The sequence below is a fragment of the Myotis nattereri genome (genome assembly GCF_964212035.1).
Source record: "Myotis nattereri genome assembly, chromosome: 6".
In the NCBI taxonomy this organism is placed as follows: domain Eukaryota; kingdom Metazoa; phylum Chordata; class Mammalia; order Chiroptera; family Vespertilionidae; genus Myotis; species Myotis nattereri.
In genome coordinates this window covers 31,098,328-31,117,789 of record NC_138081.1, presented here as the reverse complement: position 1 = coordinate 31,117,789, position 19,462 = coordinate 31,098,328, and positions in this window count along the sequence as shown.

Here is a 19,462-nt window from a genome sequence, read left to right as displayed (position 1 = left end):
ATCTTCAAAGTATGGTTTGAATCAAGACCTTACATTTGTATGCTTAATAATAACCTGGAATCATAATCATTTCTGACACAGCAGGTTTCTGATAGCTCTGTAAAAAACAGAACATCATTACTTCAGGCAAGGTGACAAGGATAATCATTGTCTATAACTCATGTTTAATACCTGAAGGCCAGGCAGGAATCATTATGTCCTTGGTCCAAAATTTTTAACCACACTACATCATCTGCCCTCCAGAAAATATTTGTGAGCATTACTAGAGCGAATGGTTCAATGAGACAGTATTAGATTTTGTCAGCCTTTGAAAGTGTTGTAATTCAAAGTAATACTTGAACTACTAACGTGCAATACGTTTTATAGCTTCCTACCAGGACTAACTCTCTTTGGAAGTCTAGAAGTCTGATGAAGTCTTTTTATCTGTGCCTTTTGTCAATGAAGTGGCATCTTATAAAAAAGAATTTTGAAGCATTTCAGATATAAAATGCTTAAAACCTAGATTTGAGAATATGTGGGTTTTTGAATGTTTGTTTTCCTTAAGTCCAATTGTTCCTGTTATAACTTGTGATACTTTGTCTCAAATGAAATCATTTAAATCAATGAACTTCATTAATAAAGTTAAAAATAAGGAAATCCCCATGTATAATATGATCTTGGGATTGCTTCTTTAACATGTAAATATGATATATATGTTGTTTATGTGTAGTTGTTTCTATCTTTTTAATCTTATTAAAATCTGTTTCATTTTCTTGCCAAGTGCTTTTGTCTCATTCCCTGTTGGAAGAGGATAATTACTGAAAATACCACAAAGACCAGATTCTGGACTTGAGTCACACAAAAACAACAGTCTTAAAAAAATGGTTCCTATCGACAGTATTGTACTGAGATGCAAAATTGTTTCTCTAGGTAATTCTTATAAAATCAATTCAGAGGAAAAAATTTCAAAGTAACCCTGTAGCCATGCTGTTATTACATTCATTTCAGCTAAGAATACAGTGTATAATTACATACTTTTATGATTTAAACCCTTTTATATATGTATAAATGTTGCTTAGATGATGAGTATGGAAATTGCCCAAAATTTTCAGCATCACAGCCAACAGGGATTGAGCTGAGGGGAAGAAGGGCCAGTGCTGTGCCCAGGTCATGGAAGCCACAGCAACTTGGTGGCACGAGGGGGGGGGGGGTGGCGCCTGGCCGTGGGTGGCGCCTGGCCGTGGGGGGCCTGCAAGGAGCCCAGGCTGCCAGCTTCATCCCTGGGGAGGAGCGGCGGAGGCTCTGGCACAGCTGGTTCTGGGAAAACCTCAAGGGTAGGCACCCGGAGGCTCCAAGTGACTCCTCAGCTTAATTACTTAATCACACCCCGCGAGTAATCAATCAACCCACCAGTATATAACCATAGCACAAGAGCTGAGTGAGCCTGCAAGCTGAGTGGGCCTGCGAGCTGAGTGGGCAGGCCGGGTGGGAGCTGAGAAGGTGGGCCGGGTGGGAGCTGGAGCTCCAGAGTTTTTCTTTGATTCTTTTTTATGATTTCTATCTTTGTTAAACTAGTCATTTTTTGTAGCGTTTTCTTCACCTGAAGAAGAAACTGAATAAAAGTATATGTCCATAAACTACTCATTTTTAAATGTATTGTTTTACTGATTTCATTGAATTGTCCTTCGCTTTCTTTTTTTTTTTTTTATGAATCTATGCCTTTATAGTCAATTATTATTTGACAAAGGAGACAGAAAACATACAATGGACTAAAGATAGTCTTTTATAAATGGTTCTTTTAAATTGGACAGACATTTGCAAAATAATGAAACTAGACCACTTCTTGCACCACACAAAAGAATAAACTCAAAATAGATCAAAGACTTAAATGTTAGACTTGAAACCCTAAAAAGCCTAGAAGCAAATATAGGCAGTAAAATCTCTGACATTTGCCCTAACAATATTTTTTTCTGAGATATCTCCCTGGGCAAGGAAAACTAAAGCGAGTATAAACAAATGAGACTATATCAAACTGAAGAGTTTTTTCACAGCAAAGGAAACCATTAACAAAGTGAAAAGACAAGCTACTTGGGTCCTCTTTCTTTGCTTCCTGGTGAGCCTGGCTAGAGGCTCATCAATCTTGTTTATCCTTTCAAAGAACCAGCTCTTGGTTTAATTGATTTTATGTATTGTTTTTTTGGTCTCTATGTCATTTATTTCTGCTCCAATCTTTATTATCTCCTTCCTTCTGCTCACTCTGAGCTTTTCTTGTTGCTCTCTTTCTAATTCTTTGAGTTGCAGAGTTAGATGATTTACTATCATTTTTTCTTGTTTTTTGAGATAGGCCTGTAGAGCTATTAACTTCCCTCTCAGGATTGCTTTCATTGTGTTCCATAGGTTTTGGATTGTTGTGTTTTCATGTCATTAGTTTCCAGGATGTTTTTAATTTCTTCTTTGATTTCATTGGTAACCCAATCAATATTTAATAACATGCTATTCAGCTTCCAGGTGTTTGTGTATTTTGGGTTGTTTTTATTGTAGTTTATTTCTAATATCATGCCATCGTGGTCTGAGAAGATGCTTGGTATGATTTCAATCTTCTTGAATTTGGGGAGACTTTGTTTGTGACCCAATATGTGGTCTATTTTTGAATATGTCCCATGAGCCCTTGAGAAGAATGTATATTCCGTGGCTTTGGGGTGAAGTGTTCTGAAGATGTCAATTAAGTGCATCTGATCTAGTGAGTCATTTAGGATTTCTGTTTCTTTGCTGATTGTTTGTCTAGAAGATTTATTCAGTTATGTCAGTGGTTTATTAAAGTCCCCTACTATGATTGTATTGTTGTCGATCTCTCCTTTGATATTTTCCAGGAGTTTTTTTATATATTTGGGTGCTCCTGCATTGGGTGCATATATGTTCATCAGGGTATTATCTTCTTGTTGTATTGATCCCTTTAGTATTATGAAGTAGCCTTCCTTATCTCTTGTTATGGCCTTCACTTTGAGGTCCATTTTGTCCAATATAAGTATTGCTACCCAAACATTTTTTTCATTTCCATTTGCCTGAAAGATATTTTTCCATCCCTTCACCTTCAGTATGTGTGAGTCCCTTCTTCTGAGGTCGGTCTCTTGTAGACAGGAAATGTATGGGTCATGTTATTTTATCCATTCAGCCACTCAATGTCTTTTGGTTGGAGCATTTAGTCCGTTTACATTTAAAGTTATTATTGAAAGGTATTTGTTTGTGGCCATTTCTTTTTTTGTGTGGCTGTTTTCTTTCTGAGATTTTTATTTCTTCTTTTTACACCAGTCCCTTTAGCATTTCTTGCACTGCTGGCTTGGTGGTGATAAACTCCCTTAGCCTTTTTTTTTTTTTTGTCTGTGAAGCTTCTTATTTCCCCTTCAGTTTTGAATGATAGCCTTGCTGAATAGAATATTCTTGGATTCAGTCCTTTGCTTTGCATCACTTTGTAAATTTCCATCCATTCTTTTCCAGCCTGATGTGTTTCTGTTGAGAAATCATTTGATGATCTAATGGGAGATCCCTTGAATGTAAATTTCCATCTCTCTCTTGCAGCCTTTAAGAGTCTCTCTTTGTTCTGAACATTTGGCATGGTAATTATGATGTGTCTTGGTGTGGGTCTTTTCGGGTTCACCTTGTTTGGGACTCTCTGGGCTTGTGTGATTTTTTTCTTCCCCACCTCTGGGAAGTTTTCTGATATTATTTCTTCAAATAGGTTTTCTAACCCTTGTTCCTCTTTCTGTTGTTCTGGCACCCCTATTATTTGTATGTTGTTTTGTTTCATGTTGTCCCATAGCTCCCTTAGGCTCTCCTATTGTCTTTTAATTTTTTTCTCCAATTGCAGTTCAGTTTGGGTATCTTTTGTTTCCCTGTCTTCTAATTCACTAATTCGGTTCTCCACTTCTCCTAGTCTACTGTTGAAACTTTTAATGGTGTTTTTTTATTGCAGCTATATCACTCTTCATTTCTTCTTGGTTCTTACATAATGTATTGTTTTTTTCATCTGTTTCTTCTTGCTTCTTGCATAAGTTGTTGATTTTTTTCCTCCATCCAGTTTATACACTCTAGGACCCTTAATTTGAATTCTTTTTCTGTCATGTTGCATGCCTCTGTATCACTTAGCTGCTTTTCTGGTGAGTCCGCCTTTTCTTTCCTTTGGGGGTTTCTTTGTCTACCCATGTTTGATCGTACCGCCATATCTAGATGTTGACTCGTTCAGTGGCTGCTCCTTGGGTGGCAGTGGCTCCTCGGGCTGTGGTTGCTCCTCAGACAGTTGTGGTAGCAGCTGCTCCTCAGTTGGTAGCAGCTCCTCCGGTGGGTGCTGTTCACAGCTGTGGTGGCTCCTCTGGCTGGTGGGGAGAGGCTTCACACACAGCTGCTGTTCCTCAGACAGAGGGTGTGGTGATCAGGAGGCTGCTATTCCTTGGATGGGGGCGGGCTACACAAGCCTCTTTGTATTTTTTTTTAATCAAAATAAATCAAAGAGTATCCTTATCCCCTCAAGATTAAAATATTTTTTCTAAATTGTTGTGCACAGTCTGAGTTAATATTTCTGAGAGACTCTTAAAGTCGTAGAGGAAAACATTATAATTTTAAACTTAGTAATAAGAAAACCTTTGTTGTAGATTGAAAAGTACCACCACTTGCATATATTAAGGGAAGGCATAAGTCAATTGACATATGTAATAGAAAATAAGTAAGAGGCCCCACTAATTAAAAGTAGCACAGGTTTCCCTGACCAGTTTTGCTCAGTGGATAGAGCATCTGCCTGCGGACTCAAGGGTCCAAGGTTCGATTCCAGTCAAGGGCATGTACCTTGGTTGTGGGCACATCCCCAGTAGGGGGTGTGCAGGAGGCAGCTGATCAATGTTTCTCTCTCACTGATGTTTCTAATTTTCTATCCCTCACCCTTCCTCTCTGTAAAAAATAAATAAAATGTATTTTATTAAAAAGTAGCCAGGTTATGGCAAATGTAAATTACATTACAAAATTGCAGATAATTTATGAGACTTTATATTTTTTACTTTGTACTTTTTAAGACAAACCCAACATCTCATATTTAAGACTCTTAAACATACAAGTACAGTGTATATTACCATATTTGATGTAAAATGCAAATTTATTTGACTGAAATTTTAATTATGACAAGATGATTCTTCATGTGCATTTAGAAAAAATAAAATAAATAAGCTAACATGAAATGGCTCAGCAGTACTCATATATGCCTTTTTAAAAATTAAAATAACTATTTTCTGATTACCAGTAACAGACTAAAAAATTATCTCAATAAAGCAAGAGTAAAGAATAAAATAAAAACAATTTAAAAAGCCCTTTCCCATATACTGCCATAAGGTCATATATATCCAGACTTTGTATCTACATATACATGATTTTTATTGCTAAAAAATAAAATATTTGCTTTCTTAAACATATTCTATATTCAATATCAATATGGACATCTTTGTGGGTTAATACATTTCTGAATCACTCTTTTGACATGTCACAAATAATTTATTTATAAAACATGTACCATAATTTATTAGTGTTTTGTTCATATATTTTACTATTCACTGTCTCTCTTTTCAAACAAGTGCAAGTGAAAATTATAAATTACTTTAAAATATATGCCAGGTTTTAGAGGGAAAAAAACTTTGTTAATCATATAGCAAAAGTGGTTATAATAACTACTGTTTAGTGAGTACATACCTCGCACAAAATTTCTTTTTAGATAATTTCTATGGGTTATGGTTATGTTTATGTGATTGATCCTATTTTTAATATGAAGAAACTGGGGTACACAAAGTTAACTTTTTGTCTATTTTATTTATTTATTTTTATTTTTTGGTTAATCCTCACCCCAGGATACTTTTCCATTGATTTTCAGAGAGTGGAAGGTAGGGTGAGAGACAGAGAGGGAAAGATGGATGTGAGAGAGACTCATTGATTGGTTGCCTCCTGCACATGTCCTGACCCATAGGGGATTGATCCTGAAACAGAGGTACATGCTCTTGACAGGCATCGAACCTGTAACCCGTCAGTCCAAGGGCCAACGCTCTATCCCCTGAGTCAAACTAGCTAGGGTGGATTACCTATTATTGCATTGAGTTTCACGAGTAATGGTAAACTAATTTTTCAATATTGAAACTGATACATTCTTTCCCACCAATGAGCAGTAGTAGAAATAATGCTCAGCCTCAGTCATAACCCTATTCATGGCTATCCATGTTTAGTACTTTGATGGGAAGTCCTTAAAATAAGTCATTTTTTAAAAAATATATTTTATTGATTTTTTTACAGCGAGGAAGGGAGAGGGATAGAGAGTTAGAAACATCAATGAGAGAGAAACATCGATCAGCTGCCTCCTGCACACCTCCTACTGGGGATGTGCCCACAACCCAGGTACATGCCCTTGACCGGAATCAAACCTGGGTCCTTTCAGTCTGCAGGCCGACGCTCTATCCACTGAGCCACACCAGTTAGGGCTAAGTCAATTTTCATAATGCTTTTGTGTCAGATAGTTAAATACTGATCTGCTTAAAAAAGGAGTGAATGAAGAGCAAGGGCGTTTTTGCCTATAAGATAGATCTCTGACCCACCATAGACTCTTGTGTTCAAGCCTTTGTGAGAGAGAAATGGCTTTAGGTATTAACTGAACACAGTATATGGACTAAAATATTGTATCTTCGATGTACAAAAAACCTTGCTTTGAGGCCCACACAACAAAGTAGAACCCAAATTAGGGCACAGATTCCTGTTAATCATAGTTTTACCAACACTGCATTGCTGTCATAGAGGACTTCAACACCATAAAGCCGTTTTGATTGATCAGGACTTCAACGAACTAGTATAGCTGAAAGTGTTGGGTACGGGAAAGGAATAACTCAGCTGATGCCCATTAGTAGAAGAAGTGGTCTTGTTCAAAACCTATTACCTGGGTCCCCAAGGACTTTAGAAAATAGTTGGGAGGAGAAAAAGAGTTAGAGGACCTGAATTGGTCAACAAAACTTGAATTATTAATAGAAATATGAGTCATCATAAAACAATAGCAAATACAGATTTTCAATACATTGAAATAATCAGTAGAGTGTCCCTAGACAACCATGAATGGAATTGACTTTTGGTGGAAGAAATTATGCCACAGAGGATATACCCCATTTTCTTTTAAAATATCAGCACACTCTTTTCTCAATAAAAATGTCCTGCTTATTGGTATATATATTCGATCTAGCTTATGTCAGGAGAATAAGTTTCCATCTCTGCCTCAACCATTCACTGTATGATCTTATACTGAAGCACATCATTCATTAACTGCAAAATGCAGAAAGAAGTTAAATGTTGCTAATTTGGAGGACAGGTTATCCTCAAGTAAATAGTAATTTATGAGCCTGGAAAAAAGCTCTCATAGACAAACCAGTGAAAGTTAAAAACTGACTTTGGCATTATGTTAATAGCTACCACTTGTCTTAAACCTAATGTACATTGGGGTGATAATAATAATACCCTCCTGATTCATCTGTCGTGATGATTAAATAATGCAGGTAAATCATTGTATCATTCATAAAGCATTTAAAACATGCAAGACATGACTTTATGCACTTTACATATATTTTCATTTAATCCTTATTAAAAATCTATAAGATATGAACATTTCTACCTGTATTAGTAAAAATGATAACAGTAGGTCTCATAGAGAACTTACATGTAGGCCAAACACTGTTCTAGTAATATACTACATTTTTATAGAGAGTAGAACCTAAAGCATATAGAAGTGAAACAGTTTTCTGGACATCTCCATATGTTCATAGAACTAGGCTACTCACCCAGGAAGTCATGTTCTTGTTGCCCATTTAATCATTATTCCATGACACCTTAGGAAAAGTGCTCCACAAATGTTTTTTATTATTATTATTATTATTATTATTATTACTATTATTATTACCATGTGCCAGACACTTTTCTCACATTATTGCTAATCTTATGCACCCCCCAAAAGCCCTGATAAGTTATATAAAATGTCTGGACCACACAGCACAAAAGTATCAAGAGCTGTTATTTGCAACTATTTGACCAGCACCAAAGTTCATGCACTCCTCTGTATGTGGGACTATCTTCCCACTAAAGGAAACACTCATATACTAGGTGGCCACTATAGGAAGTGTTGGATGATGGGAGATGTGAAGAGATTGAAATGATCCAGCATGCAATTCTTCCTCCTTGCTTCAGCTAAAATTAATTTGTTTCCTGTGCATGATATATTTATGCATTGTTGTTTTCATGACACTGCATTTGGGTAAATAAAAGTATTTCCAAAGAAAAAGTTGACAGCCTTTCTCCTTTGAGGGGAAAACACATCATTTCCCACGACATTCATGTAATCTATTCTATCATTTTACCTAAATTTCCAACTACTTTCCCTTATCAAAAATGAAATGCCTGTCCAAGTTTTACCTACACCTTCACATTTAGCTCCAATTTCTATTCTTTAGATTAAAATTTGCCTAGATTAAAATAGCAGGACTACTAATTCTGTTAATAATCCTGCCCTTTTGAGATCATTGCATCAGTTTATAATTACTATGGTAAGTGCTTTACATAAAGCCATTTAGCAGTTAGAAGACAGCTGGGTGGCTAGACAGATAGGTAGATAGCCAAATATAAGTTAACTCACATACATCTGAGTTTAGAAATCCATAATATAATAATATCTTCTGTAAAGACATGATGATAACATTACAATAATACTAATTGGTTGCTCCTTCATACCAAGAAAGACTCCCAATGTTTAACTCTGAAAAATATATGCACATTTACAATTTTAAAAAAAATCAACTGGAACTATGCCTATTTTAAATACTTCTTTTTTTTATATCAGCCATTGTGACACTTAAACTACTTATTTCTTAGAGAACTTTTCCTATTGAAAACAATTGGTGAATATCCAAGGACATATTTTGGTAAATCACCTCAAAGGAAAGCACTGGATCCAGCTTTACCAAGTAAAGCAGCGTTTCTATTTGCAAAACTTAGGTGGTAGCCTGAAATTTTTCTACTCATCTTCAATGCATGGCCAACTCTAAGATCTTTATTAAATTCAAAAGACTGAGCCTCTTCACAGAGAATACCATAAGCCTGTTTGAATTGACAACTGACTCGTTAAACACAGTTGGCTGATACAATAATGAGAGGAAATTTCTTTTAGTATGTGAGATACCTTTCCTTGGCTTGTATGATATGTAGTTAATACAGGTTTTATGTTTGTTTACTTTTCTTATGCTTCCTTCTACTTTGCCTAAAGCCTTTCGGGGTCAATATATCAACTTCCATTAACATGATAATCCAACTACATAAAATTATATCCCTTTAATCAAACCCTATCAGCCTACCTCTTCTACAAGATCTCAGCATAAGTATCACTGCGCGTATGTGTTACGATTAGAAGACTCCCTGAATATGATTTATGTAAATGAATTCAGTAGTGAAGTTTCAGGTGTTTCTATGTTTGGATCATTTCTCAGAATCCTCTGAATAACTTACAATCTAACAGTCTGAGTCATAGAGTTGGCACTGTTTCATTAGCTAGAGTTAGATTCCCTGGCAAACTGCTCACAAACCTTTCCTATAACCCACCTATTAAATTAAAAAGCACTATCCTTCAAAGACCTTTTTATAACTGTATTTTCACATCCATTATGCACAACGTCTCTCTGAAACCCTTGGCATCAATAAGAAACTCTCAGAACTACTAGACAAAGGCTATTTGAAATATTTATCAGTTCAGTTCTGTCTGTGTGTTCTTCTGGAGACTCACATTTGAAGGAGCAGTATGAATGTAAGTCCTTTATTGGTCCTGTCCTTGTTAAATCAACTATAGTTGAAACATCTCACTCTTTGAGTCATTTGGCCTCAGGATCCCATGTGTAGAATAATGACAATGATCCTTGTTGGTGATAGAATCATTGCTTTTTGTTGTGACATAATTAACAGCTCTAGGCTGTATCTTCATACCTCTCAAAATACAATGTACTAGTCATATAACTTCAATTTCCCTGCTTAGAGAATAGTTACTTTTTCAATAAATATTGTTTTTATGTGTCAAGAAAATATTGATATTATTTAGCACAGGAGCAGACAGTGAAAAAAATTTTCTGGACAAAGAGTGCTAAGTTGTACTTTAGCATATTTTGCTTCTTAATAACTAAAAATCCTTAGAGTGTAGTTCATAATCTTATGTAAGTTATTACCTTTTTCAGACTCAGAGTATATGATTGTGATTGATACAAAATTTAAAATGGGAATATATTGCCAAACATGATTATCCCCTTTCAAATTTGCTTATATGTTATTCGAGATTAGAGACTTACCACAATGTTAGTGTTTTTTACACCCAGGTATCTCCAATTAATGCTAATCTATTCTGATTTATATACTTCCTATAACTATAAACAAGGCTTAAATAGCTACAGATTTCTTCCTATTAAAGAAAAAAAATGAGTCTATGCCAAAAACAAAGGAATGCTTATCATCACATATACTGTAAGTGTGAAATAACATAAACATAATTATATTGTCAATAATACATATTTATCCTTTGCTTACACATTCTTTCCCTCTTATCTTACTCCATATAATACAATAAAAACAAAGAAATGAAGGATTTAAAAAACAAACAGGTTTTCAGAGGACATCGCAGATTTTAGTATGTTTCATGAAAATAATATTTTAACTTGGTATGCTTTGGTATTACATACGTGCAAGAAAAAGTATATCAAAACAAGTAAGCACTTCCTAAGAGATTAAAATATATCTCTGTAACCATATAAGGTAAATTTCTTTTCTCCACATCCAAGGCTTTTGGAGAAATTGGCCATGTTAACTTAAGAAACATTCAAACCTGTGAAGAATTTTTGTGAGTTTATTTGAGCCAAAGTGTCGACAAATGCCAGGCTGGAAGCAGAAACTCAACAGATTGAGCTAATGCTCCAGAGAATGGCAGTTTTGCACCTTGTTTTACACATTACAGCCAAAAGAGGAGACTTAAGTGGGTTAGATGAAATCCACTGGTGATAGGTTAGGAAGGTAAGAGAGAGCAAAGAGGGGAGTAGAGGGACCTCTGAAATTGGATATACGAGTAAAGTAAAATGATTTACACATACTTATTTTACTTAGGTGGGTGCAGGATAGTTAACAGTCAACAATTAACCAACAACATGAGGGAATTTGTGGTTTCCACAGAGCACTGCCTGTGCTTTTAGGGGTCCAGAAAAAAGAAAATTACTTTGATATTATTTAGCAACGATATGTTATCTCAGATGGAAAAACAAACAGCAACAACAAAACAATAGACAGGATCAGTTAAGGTAAAGATTGACCTTTGTCAGGGAAGATACTGGCCTAGGTTATGACTACCCACCATAAACTGCTTTTTATTTTGAAATGTTTTAATTTCAGACCATCCTTTGTCAGTATGTTAGGTCTCTGAGTTTGCAAGGCCTCCCCACAGGCCTTCCCTGAGCTTTCACGTTAGCATGTGGCCCCTTTTCATTCACAGTTGTTACAAATAGTACCTCAATTTGGTGTTATTTTTAGGCTGGTTCCAAAATTATGCAAGAGAGCTTGGTGTTCCCATGCATATATATTTTTTTCTTCACAGATCTTTGTTTTGACTTACTACAAAAACAAGCCTTGCCAAAGCTTTCAGTTTGGCATCTCAAGGGGGTCCTTGACTCATTAAAATGGTTCCTACAATTTTTATCCTTGTCTTTCCACTAGAAAACATTGCTTAACTCATTATTTCTACAAGAAAAGTCTCTGACAGTCAGCAAGCTATAAAGCAAGCAGTATTTTTTGTCTTCATTCTGCATAGACGTCGCTAAGGCATCCAGGCTCCCGATTTGATGAGGGGTCAGGCAGCATTCAGTCTTTCATCTGAGTTATTATAATAACATGTAGTAGATATTTACTATTTCAGATATTACTTTTACTTATTTAAAATTATCTTACTGAGGAAAAGAAATAAAAACCATGGCCTATCCAAGGATTTTAATTAAAGTGATCTAGGTTATACAACATTAATTACCTAACATTTACCATCCAGTCTAGCTTTCTTGATCAAATCCATTGTAAAATGATTCTATTTTTTTAATGAGACAATGTTAAACATAGTTCTTCAAGTACACTTTACAGAAAATATATAGATATAATAAATGTTTACTCATTTGGTATTATTCATTAAGGTGGTTATTTAAAAATAAATGCAATATATCTCAGTTGGTAATACATATTTATAAATTTTGACACATTTTGAGATAAACAAATATATTGAAGTAATCCTATTATTTATGTATTTCTGACTATAAAGCTCTTGGCCCCACAATGTTCAATATTATAAGTTCAAATCTTTTTAAGCATAAATCCAAATCCACTATCTCTTAAACTATTCATGATTATACCATTTTACTATTTATAAACAGGGATCCAGTGCATGAATTTGTGCACCTTCAAAGGCACTGTGGGCCACGAGGCTGTATTGGGCACGGGGAGGGTCTCAGCCCATCCTTTGCACCCACACCTGGCCCCTCCCGCCACAGCCCCAGGTCCCCTATCTGCTAGCAGCCCCTCTCCCACCACCACTGCTCCCATGTGCTGACGTGCTAACGGCACCAGCCCTGCTTGCATCCGCTGACGGTGAGGAGTGATTGGAGCCGGCACCAGCAGTGGGTGCAAATGGGGCCATTGCAGACAGTGGGTGCAAGAGTGGCTGCTGGCCCCAACTGCCCTTCAGGAGCAGGGTGAGGTGGAGAAGCCCTGAGGGGCAATTGAGGTCGGCAGACATTGCTCACACCTGCTCACAGCACCAAGTGATTGGAGTCGGCGCCAGGTGCCGGCAGCAGGTGCAAGCAGTGGTTCTGGTGCTGGCAGCAGGTGAGAGTGGGGCTGGAGCTGGCAGCAGGTGTGAGTGCCTGGCGGGACCGTGGTGTGAGGGTGCAAAGAATTTTCAGTTACTACCAGAGGCTCACCCCAATGACAGTGACCGGTGCCCAGCCTTGGTCTGGCACCTCCGTTCACCTGCTCCACCATCCCACCATGGCCAATGCCTTCCATGTTCCACGCATGCCTCCTGGTGGTCAGCACACATCATAGCCACCGGTTGTTGTTGAGTTGTTCTGCCATTTGGTTTATGCGCATATTAGGGTTTTATATAGAGAGATAATGCACAGAAGTAGAAAATCAGTCTTGAGAAATACTACAAATACATCAAATCTGGAGTTTTCCAGTGGACATTAATTGCTGTATTTTTTATTAAATTGGATTTAACACTTTGGGGATACTTAATATTTGTCTGTTAGAAACTGAAGTTTCAAGGGTGAAAATTTTAATAATTGAGATGTACCATGTTTAGCCATAAGTGGTTTACCAAATTCTTGACCAAAGTTGATGATATTTATTTGGCTTAAGTTCTTTTAACATCCAAAACCTGGGGCAAATACATACATTAATTGCTTTGAATGATTTTATGAAATTTATGTGAATCTTGTATGTATATATGCATATGCATCAATATGCAAATATATGCAAAAAAGATGCAGTGTGCTGAGGGGATGTATTTTAATGAGAGGAAATGTCCAAGGAAGCATAACTTAAAAGAGCAGCCTGTGACTACAAAAGCTTTTGGTTTATCAAGGACAGAGGAACATGATAAATTAAATGTAAAAAACTGCTTACTCTTAGGCACTAGCTGAATCTTAACTGCATATAGATGACTTCTGGTAAAGAATAAAGTTCAGTCCTTCATATCACTAATACCAATTAAGTAGTATAAACATTAGAATGAATTTCTAAAATTAACATTTTTCAATTGTACAATCTAATATTTAGTGAGGCATACATATCTTGATGCACTTTCCTAAAATTGCAAGGTTAAGTCCTGATATTTTTTTAAATATGGTTTTATTGACTTTTTAAAACGAGAGAGATAAAGAGATAAAAACATTGATATTAAAGAAACATTAATTGGCTGCCTCCTGCATGCCCCTCCTGGGGATCGATGCCACAACCTGGGCATGTACCCTAACCTGGAATCGAACCAGTGACCTCTTGGTTCATGGGTTGATACTCAGCCACTGAGCCACACCAGCTAGGTGAGTTCTGATATTTTAACTTCTTTTTCCTTTTTAACAAGTTGCTCTTTGATTAAAATTTAGAAGGACTTATTTTGAATTTAAGAGAAAACAAACTATTAGCCTATTCAATAAATATACTGAATCATCAACCAAAGGACTTATATGCATGCATATAAGCCTAACCAATGGACACAGACACCAGGGGGGTGAAGGCATGAGTGGGAGGGTGGGAGGGCAATGGGGGGATATGGACACATACGTAATACCTTAATCAATATAGAAAAAAAAATATTAAAAAAAGATAGTAATACATAAGCTTCTTGCCAGGAACACTTACTCTAAAATGAGTATGTTAGAAACAAATATCTTGCCGAAACCGGTTTGGCTCAGTGGATAGAGCATCGGCCTGCGGACTGAAGGGTCCCGGGTTCGATTCCGGTCAGGGGCATGTACCTGGGTTGCATGCATATCCCCAGTGGGAGATGTGCAGGAGGCAGCTGACCGATGTTTCTCTCTCATCGATGTTTCTAGCTCTCTATCTCTCTCCCTTCCTCTCTGTAAAAAATCAATAAAATATATTTTAAAAAAAAGAAACAAATATCTTACATTTTCAGACATTTTTATTTGACTTGTCACCACTTGCTTTGCAAGGGCAGGGGCATTTTGTACATGGTAACAGACAGATGGAGGATGCCAATGTAGGTAGAGATATAGGTCATTGCAAAGATTTGTTTTCAAAGAGAAGAGTGATGAGTTACAGTCAAGTGCTTCTGTTTTCACAATGAAAAAAAAAGTTTTCATTGAGAGTAAGAGAAATCAAAGTCTGGAAGATTTCAGAGCAAAATATGACATGCAACGGAATAAGAAAGCAGCCTACTGGGTGAAGGAGCAGGATATCTAGGCAGTTTTGTGTATGCAGTTGAGTTTTATGGATTTTATTTTATTTTTTGTTTGTTTTTTATTGTTGAAAGTATTACAGGTTACCTTTTTTATTTCAAATGGCAAATTGTCAGCTTATTTTTCTTACTTTCTCTAGCAATTTCAGATTGTGTCATTCAGATGGGGCAGAGGTTGATAGCTGAGTGCAACTAGAAAATAAGTGTTTATTCGATCCCTATAACAGAGATAGAGATAAGGCAAGGATTTGAGGGTATTTGCTAGAAAATTATTAATAATGATATATATTTGATTCTAACAGATATAAGGATGGAATTGGAAATTGGAGAAAGGTAGATTAAAAAATTGGTAGATTAAAAAGAAATTGGTGAGCTCATTGAACTGGAGTTCCTTAATTCCAGGTTTAGCATAAATGTTTCACACATAAGTTAATTAATAATTTTGTGTGAATCTCACCAGATAGTTATTGTTGAAGTCTATCCCCTATCTCCTTAGCTGCCATACAAAGACAACCTAGGAAACTCCTTGAGCAAACAAAGCTAACTTGATTAAGCAAGGGAGAGGATTAACTGAGTCCTACTAGTGCAGTGGTTCTCAACCTGTGGGTCGTGACCCCTTTGGGCTCAAACGACCCTTTCACAGGGGTTGCCTAAGACCATGGGAAAACACATATATAATTACATATTGTTTTGTGATTAATTACTATGCTTTAATTATGTTCAATTTGTAACAATGAAATAGGGGGTCACCACAGTTTTGTCTCACCTCTTACCTAATACAGGTATTGGCAACAGTAGGTTTACAGTTGTGAGACATGAAACAGTTTATTCTTATATTATTATTTATTTATTATTGTATTGATTTCCATATGAACTTAAAAATCTACCTTTTCCTACCTCTGTATATTTGACAACCTGAAAAAAATCATTTTTAACAGCTTTCTCTTCCATATGATAAAATAAATTTTAATAAAAATCATGTAATAATGATTTTTACTTAATAAATTAATCAAAGTGCACTATGTAAACAAATCTTTTTGTAAATCAATTGTTCACTGAGAATTAACCAAATTGCCTTCTAGGTAAAATGAAAACATCAATGAAAGTATAAGCAATAAACTATGCTAACTTTCCATTAATATACATATTGAAGTCATCACAGTATCTACAGTAAATGTTTGGAATTATGTAGACCAAGGAAATAGACTTTAGGTAGGAGCATTCGATAACCGACATCGTTTGGAGTTGCCCACACATGGTGTTAATTAAAATAAAGCTGACTTTTAATAGCTTTATCATTGTTTTTTCTGTATCTATGGAAAATGAACCCCTATAACCTATCCAGAGGAAACCAATATTATTTCTATCTTGCACACCTTATGAAATCTTTGTTCACCATAAATGTCTGTACAGTGAATTTTTCATTTGACTTTTATTCTTTTTTATTTTTCCTGCTACCGGCCACCCCATTATACCTCTGAGTGCAACACAATAGATACTATGTATGCATTTGAAGAAAGGATGACACAGCAGATTGAAACATGTGATTTTTCAGGGAACTATATTTTAACCAATGAAATAACCAGCTACCAATGTAAGGACATTTATCATAAGATAATATCTCAAAAATTCTTAAAGAAACTGCATGTACAGTATGATTTAATCATTTTATAACTTTTGTAAAATATAAAATTCCATTGCTCACATGGTCCTTTTACATTTTTTCTCAGTTATGTGTTATTTCTACCATACATTGCTACTGGGGAAAGTAAGTGTGAAAAAAAAGATGATTTTCTAATACCTTATTCATTAATTCCAGGATCTTAAGAAAGTATGAAATAAACAAGTAGGAATTTACTAACAAAAATAAATGTACTAAGCTTCCTTGACCTCTTGGGAAGCAAGGTGCTTTTCCAATCTTCCACTTTCAAGATTCTTAGAAATCATGTTCCATTTAATTATGGAAAGGAGATAAAAAGCATTAGGGTTGGAAGTTGCATTGAAGAGAAGGTTCATTGGAAAAAAAAAATCCAGATTAATGTGAAAATAATTCACCAATTCAATTACCTGAGAAAATGAAGACGGGAGTTTCTAGTGTTATTGATGACAATAATGGAAAGGAGAAAGGGAACAGAGTTTAATTGAGTGTATGCGAGGAGACAAAGATAGCTTAAATGAAAGCAAAGGTCAAACTAGGTCTTCTACAGAGACGCAGAGATTTTTGAAAGTATGTACTGAAAGAGGAATTCACCCCAGAATGATAAACTAACGTCTTTTAAGAAAAGAAGCAACTATTAATCCAAGGTTATACACCTCCATAAAACACATTACAAAAGTCCATGAAACAGTACATTTGTTTGTCATTTGTGAGTTAATAAACTGTAAAAGCTTCTCTTCACTACATTTTATTGTCATTTATCAAGTTACTGTTTTACTCAGGGGACTAATGTCTATAGGTGACATCTACCAATGTGGGGGTAGGTTTGCTTCTGAAGCTAGTATTTATTGCAGAAAAAATTCTAAACAAAAAATTATTAACATTTCTATTTAGTGGGAAGCAAACCTATATAACTTATATTTCCAAAAGTCCATTCCAGGATAATATATTAACCTAATTAAAATTATAGCACACTTATTTCAGAAGTAGGGCATGTTTAATGAGAAAAAATTTAAATGTGAAATTAAAAAAAAAGTTAAAAAGAAAGTCCCTCTTAATCCAACCACAAAGGTAATATCATTGTAAATATTTTAATGCTTATTCTTTCAGTCTCATCTCTAAGGATATATAAACTATAAAAACTTGAAAGTGCTATCTTGTACTGCATAATATACTCTAATATAGTGTAATGTACATGCTATTCTACAATGTATACTTTTCATTTGTATATGCCATAAATGTATTCCATTATAATCAGATATGCTGCTAAATTAATTTAGTAGCTTCATATAAGAACAAGATTATAATTTATTTAGCATTCTTGTATTTTGATTCACTTAGTTTTTTTAAAAAATCTAAATTAAAACAATAAAATCTCGTCCTGGCCCAGTTGGATATCATCCTGTACACCAAAAAATGGTTGGATATCATCCTGCACACCAAAAAATGGTTGCAGGTTTGATTCTCGGTCACATACCTAGGTTGAGGGTTCAATCCCTGGTCGGGGTGCATAATGGGAGGCAATGTATAGATGCTTCTCTCCACATAAATGTTTCTCTCTTTCTCTCTCTCTTTCCATGCCTCTCTGTCTGAAATCAATAAACATATCCTCAGATGAGGATTAAAAATAATAATAAAATACAATAAAATCTACTATCAGTAAGCAGTAGACAAAGCTCTAGAATGCAGGCTGGGGAGACAGCCATCAGCAATCAGTTATGTGTATAAAGTAGGAGTCCAGGTGCCAGTGGAAGGTAGGCCTTCTATCACTCAGGTCTGTGGAGTTTTGTTTAGGACAGCGGGGCAGCTTCATGCAGGTTCTAAGGTGCTCCAGTTTTTCTTTTGTCAGAGCACAGCAGGAATACTGTTCAGCACTGCTGTTCTGGGTTGTTCTGAGTCCATATATTCTTCTAAATTCTTCCATTCGACTATGCCAGGGCAGGCCCTTCTCGAACCCTGCCCACTATGTTAATTATTGGGAACTTAGTCCAAGTTCGTCCTTTATCCTCTGATTAAAGAGACACAGGTCAATTCTCAGTGGCGGGGCAGACGGAGAAGCCATGAGAAGTTGGAGGTATACAAGAATGAGTCTTTATTGCAGAAGCCACTGGCCATATAGCCATCAGACAAGACAATTCTCCACAGCAAAGTCCCAAATGCAGACAGGCAGTCGGACACTGGCTGGTGAATACATATCTTTCTCACAAAGCAGCGTTAATCTCTGTATCCACAATTAGTACCTGGGCAGCCGCATGCTGACTCTCCATTACAGGGGCACCGGAGCTCTCCCTAGAGCTACAGCCTCAGTAGCCTTCTGAGCTTCTCTGGCTTCTCTTTGGCAGCGCCATTCTCTGTGCTTTCTGCCTCTGCTTCTTCAGCTCTCTCTGCCCAGCTGCTCTCTCTAGCAGACTTCTTCACACACTCTTGTTCAGGAACATACTTTTCCACTGTTTAGACAAAGGGGGCTTCATGCCAATATTTACATCAATCATATGGCTATTGAAGGGCACAGTGTGCCCTGTGTCCTTGGACCTGCTTAGTATCTTGGCCTGATTACGATTCCCAGGCTCAGAGTCCTTGGACATCCCAACTAGGCTCATGCTCAGAGTGGCCGTTGGCCATTGTGGTGCATTGATAACAAGGCCTCTGTGCTTCCATTGGCCTTAAGGAATCGGAGACCTGGCCTGGTTCCCACACCTTTCTAGACTTGAGAAAAGTTATCACCAATCCAAGTCTGCAAGGTCACAGAAGAACCACATCTTTCACCCTTTCAACATCCTTGCTATATC